The sequence below is a fragment of the Gossypium hirsutum genome, chromosome A01 (genome assembly GCF_007990345.1).
Source record: "Gossypium hirsutum isolate 1008001.06 chromosome A01, Gossypium_hirsutum_v2.1, whole genome shotgun sequence".
NCBI classification, from domain to species: Eukaryota; Viridiplantae; Streptophyta; class Magnoliopsida; order Malvales; family Malvaceae; genus Gossypium; species Gossypium hirsutum.
Window position 1 is genome coordinate 109558020 of NC_053424.1, and position 6000 is coordinate 109564019.

The following is a 6000-nucleotide window of genomic DNA, read 5'->3' on the forward strand; positions in this document are numbered from 1 at the left end:
ATAGATTAAGAACTTGTACAAGAAAAGATACAAGAAAATGAAACTTTCTTGTAATTTCGTGCTAATTCAATTCATTTGATTCTTGAATATGTACCCATCGATCCATATGTACTAAGGATTGATTTCTAGATGTTTAGAGTCGTTAGAGGTCGAATATTGTTATTAGAACCCTTAAAACTCTTGTTTAGAGAAAGTAAAAATTTGTCACCTGCTAGATTAAGGAATTAATCTTGGAACTGATATTTAATCCTTTTAAAGAGGAATAACTTTTAAGATCCTTTGGAATTGATCTTTGTATTCAAAATTCATAAAATCATTTTTAAAACACATTGATGGATTTTGATCAACCTAAAAACATGAGAAACATATCAAACTATTTTAAACAAATGCTTTTGAAATTTAAAATTTGAAGGTTTGAAAATGTTTTATGAGATTTTTTTAATAAATTTTCCATGAAATGATCTGGGAATGATATGTAATTTCATTCTTAAATATTTGTTATACTAAAAAGCTTACTAAATCAAAGCTAACAATTTTTCCTTTACATATAACAAACTTTAAGAAACATTTGCATTTGAAAAACTTTCCCCACACATCATATAGATACTTTCAAAAAAGGTTCCCTTTAATAAATGTTATTTGATTTCAACAATAAAACATTAAAATTTAGCAAAAGTAAATTTCAATGACACAAAGGCTTTATACAATAGTTCACAATTCACACAATTTAACATTTATGCATAAAGTTGTCGATTGAGTCTTAACTCAATTGGCATGGATATTATTAGCAATATAGGAGGATGTGGGTTTGAGTACGCTGAAGCGCATTATCTTTCTATTTATGGGTTGGGGAGGAGCTATGGGTAGTTCTAAATATTGTGTAAAAAAAAAACAGATATGATCATAATCTATAATGATATTGTTCAAAAACATTTATGCATAAAGTTCCTATACAAATTTCCTATGTTTCTCTCTTTTTGGTATTATAAAATGCAAAGAAAGCATGATACAAATCAATGTATATGCCAAATGCCATATCAAAAGCAATCAAAGCACAACTAATCAAGCTAGAAACAACTTTGTAACACTCTAATAATTGTCTGTATATTGTGATCAAGGATACATATTTATTAAATATTCAAAAATAAAATCACCAAATATATTCTTATCTAGCTTAATTTATTTAAAAAAGAAATACCATTTGCCTTGTGATGCTGAAAAAAAGCTTACTGTTGATTTTTTTGTTCTTCCATCTTCTTACTTATAAGTGGAAAAAAAATCCAACCCTATTAAGCATAAAGCTTAGTGATGCATACTTCAATTTAGACGATTATATTTTTAGTCACCTTCTACCCAAATTTAAGCATGACAAAAATGAAAGCACATTGAATCATAAGACAAATAATTATGTTTCAATTATTACATACTAAATTAAATATGTTTCTCATACATCCACTAATTTTAAATTTTCATACATTATTTATTTTCATAATTAACTTTGACTTGAATCATTTTTAAAATATATAACAAATAGGATGTCATATTTTCACAAATAATTATCATTTTTAAGTTCAGCTTTGTCATGTTTATATATGTTGACAAATTTGAAAGTAAGGATAATTTTGTGGTTGAAACAGTGGCCACAACTTCAAGCACTATTTCATTGTCAAACTTGCGTATTTTTTGTGAAATTATTTGGACGAATTAGAGTCCATAACTTGAAGACCAATTGAGTTGAAATTGCAAGCTTGAAGATTGGTTTCTTGAGGATTGAGTCAGGTTACTTGTAGAACAAGTAAAATCAATTTTTATAGTTGAAGACATTGGATCACATCAAGACTCTTATGAAAGTATTATCTTATGCAGATTTTTAGTTTAAAAAGTAGTATATAAACTTAAGTTTTGTCTGGGTTAAATATTATTGAGAGTAACCGAGAGATTAAGAGCTTAGTGAGAAAACACATTCATTAGTTAATGTGACCCAATTCTCTAACTTTATCATTTTCATTCATTTCTGTTCATTTGGTTTTATATGCAATTCATTGTTGGTTTCAATAAGCTAGCGGATGGATCGATTGAACATATATAATTAAGGTTCAAATAATTTATAATTAAGTTCTAGCTTTTTGCCTATTAATTATAAACTTATTTAGTCATGTAGTCAGTCCACTATAATATCATAATTGAGCTGTCCCTAGTTACATACCATTACAAAAGCCACTTAACCAGTGCTCGTCTAATGACCTTATCATAAGTATGTTGCCATCATAGGATATCTTTAGTCTTTTTGGGATAAATCCGTTCTCCCAATATAATCATATTTAATCTCATGATAAGCATTACATATTATTTCATGAAAAGTCAATTACTATAAAATAGTAATCAAATCATTTATCACATAGACAAACAACTCGTGGCCACATTTACTTTTCATCTATAATGTAATGGCGATAAGAAGATATCATTTACCCACTAGTTGGGCTATGAATTCCACTATTGTGAATGATGCTACATACTGCATAAGTCGAATACCCAATGAACCGACTTTCGATTCCTTATCTATTTGAAATTAAGCTTGTACTTACATCAAAGTATATGAGTCACGCATACATAGTCCATCATCTACTCAAGATTAAGGTATGCCACACTATGAATGTCACAGGAGAATAAATCCATAAATAGATCTAGAATCTATTATGCTTATGTTTGATGTATTGTCAGTCTAGTCAATCACATTTATGTCTCTATCTTTTGAGAGTCATCTGCTCTATTGTTCAAGAAAAAGCATTTCTCCAATTGTACTTGATAGATGGTATATTAGTCTTTCAATTGGTTTGCTCATTTCCCATTAGACTAAAGACATGCCTAGGTTCATCTTCTAATACAAGCTATCTTTTTGTATTACGATCCGACTACGTAATACTGTTTAGTATTAGTTAAATATTAGATAATCAGCGAGCCAATATTTGCTTTAATTTTGCTTTACGTGCAAAAATATCGAGGAAAATATACAAAGAGTATTAATGTAATTAACGAATATTTTATTAAACCAATTTGTTTGAAAAATACAAGTATCATTAGATGAAAATACTACACTAAGAGCAGTAGGTCCTAATGTTGGAAAAAATCCTGTTTGAAAACGTTTTTTTGTAACAGCGAAAAATTAAAAATTTTAAAAATCGAGTCAGTTTATGATATTTGTAGAAACAAATTTTTCCCGGAAAGCATTTATGCTTTGTGCAAGAGGGATCTTTGTCGTTCCTAGCTTTCAATCGAATAACCTTCTCCGTTATTCTTCTACCACGAATCGATTCGAGTGTGGGCTCAAAGATCACGAATCAAACACAAAACTAGAAATAATTTTCTTATTTTAGTAGGAAAGTAAATCTTTCTCTCAATAGAAACTGGTAGAATTGTTATTCCTAGAAAATAAAATTTATATTTAGAAATAAATTTTGACTATTTTCAGGCAAAATAACAATACTGAAAATTTATGTGTAAACTTGTATGTAAATAACTCTACCAGTGTCATCTATTTATAGTGAGAGATAGAAGAATTATGGTTGTAGAAGTCGTACACAAATAATATTATGATAGAAAAACTCCCATAGTTCAACTAAGAAAGTGGGACAACTAACCCTAGTTAATTATACTAGGGTTGCCACCTCTCATACACATTATGAGGGGTTTTGGGCCTATTTTATATTGAGTCCAATTATATCTGCTTCTTGAACTTTTAACTCAGCACTTTATAATTTAATCCAACCCAACACATGTTTTTCTATTTCCTAAAATAAATATTATTTGTTAAATTAATTTTCCAATTAAATAATTTTTTCAACCCAATTCTAATTTTGTTAAAGTCATGACAACTTTATCAAAAAAGAATTAATGAGAAAATATATTTAATTTTCATATTCAATGGATTCAAAGTGACCAATTAACTTACTTCCATTTTGAACTGCAATTATTTGATTAAATAATAATTCAAAAACTTAAATTAATTCTCAAGTCATTTCCATACTAGTGAGAAACCACATTCATTTCTAAATGTAATCCATTCTCCTACTTTATCATTTCTATCCATTAATGTTCATTTGATTTTAAATGCAATTCATTTTTTGTTTCAACGAGCTAGTGGCGATGCCAATTGGACATATGTAATTAGGGTTTAATTGATTTATAATTAAGTCCCAGCTTTTTGCCTATTAATTATAAACTTATTTAGTCATGAAATCATTCTACTATAGTATTGTGACTGAGCTTTCCCCAAGTACATACCATTACGAAAGCTACTTGATCAGTGCTCGTCTAAAGACCTTGTCATAAGTGTATTACCCTTATAGGATATTCTTAATGTAACATGCCTAACACCCCTTAAGATGAGAATAGTGCCATTTCGAAACTTGCATGTGTTAGAATTTTTGAAGTAGATAAAATAGAAATTATTAATGTTAGTAGGGAAGGTAGTTGGATCCTATAGGAAATTAAAAGGCTTTCTTATAGAGAGAAATTAATTTGAGGTATTGACTAGATTAGATGGATGGGAAAAATAGGAAGAACAAGAAGTGCAATTTAACCAAGAAAGTAAAATAAAGTGTGGATGCAACTGAAAGTGAATATGAACCACTTAATTTGTATGATGATTTTAGATTTTTTTAAAATTAAATATTATTAAAAATTTAAAATACTAAATTAAATAGATTTTAATATAGAAAGATGTAGAAAAAAATATTCCCATCATCATCTTCATCACTTCCCTCTCACGTCATTTCTATTTCCACTCTTAGCCAACTTTCATTTTCTTTCATTTTAGTTCGTTTTCAACCATTTTCAACCTTTTCAAGCTCAAAACTTCAAATTTATTCTATGGATTTTTAGTGAAATCAATAGAGAAACCTCATGGCAAGCTAAATTCCTTGTGAAGTTAGCTAGTGTGCACATTTGAAGAGAGAGAAAAGAGAAATTAGGTAAGGATGATGAAGTTTTTTGAAGGATTTTGTGTTTATCACATTAAAAATACATGGAAATAATATGTGATCATTGTTTTGATATTAAATCTTGTGTATGTGTGTTATGTTAATGAAGAGAAAAAGAAGAGAGGTGAACAACGAGGGCTTGATAAGGGAAATGAAGTAACAAAAGAGTGAATGAGAAAAGAGCTCATTCCAAGCATCTAATAGTAAGTACTTTAAGAATTTTACTTAAACTAATTAAAATCTAAGTGAAAACTTTTTAAATTGGTTTTAGTAATGTTTATGGGATTTATTTATATAAGAAAATGTTGATATGTATTTTTGGATTTATTTGAAAGTTAAGATGAATTCTTAAGACATTGAATAGCTTATATGTAGTGAATTTGAAGAAAAAAGATTAAATTTCAAAGAATATAAAAGTTAGATAAGTGAAATAGATAACTAGATAAGTTCATAAGTGAAGTGTTAAATAATGATAAAATAAATGTCAAGTGATATTTGATGATTGTTGATTTTTTTGTAGATAAGGACTAACTCGTATTAAGAGTAAGGTTTGAATTACTTTTATTGGTTGAAAGAATGTAATTAAATTAAATATTTAAATGCCCAAGTAGAAAAAATGGGAACTAGAAGGATATAAATGACATGCCATTAAGAAATTTTCATGTGCACAAGTGATAGTGGCACTTCGATGCAAGTGATAGGGGCACTTCTTTGCAAGTGACAGTGACACCTTGGTGCATGTGACAATGACACTTTGGTGCAAATTATTGATTTTTTCACATATTTTATATGTTCTATTAAGTTTACAATTGGACTATAAGTTTTACTGGTAAGTGAATTTAACAATGAGTTTGGTAAGTGACTTAAGAATTGAAAGCTTGATATTGCACTATAGTTTTTTTCTAATTAATTTCATGAATGATAGTATTAATTCATGAGCTTATATACATTTGCATTGGTTAAATTTTAAAATGAAAAGTTTAATTCTTGATGTACTTACTAAGCTTTCACTAGCTTAACA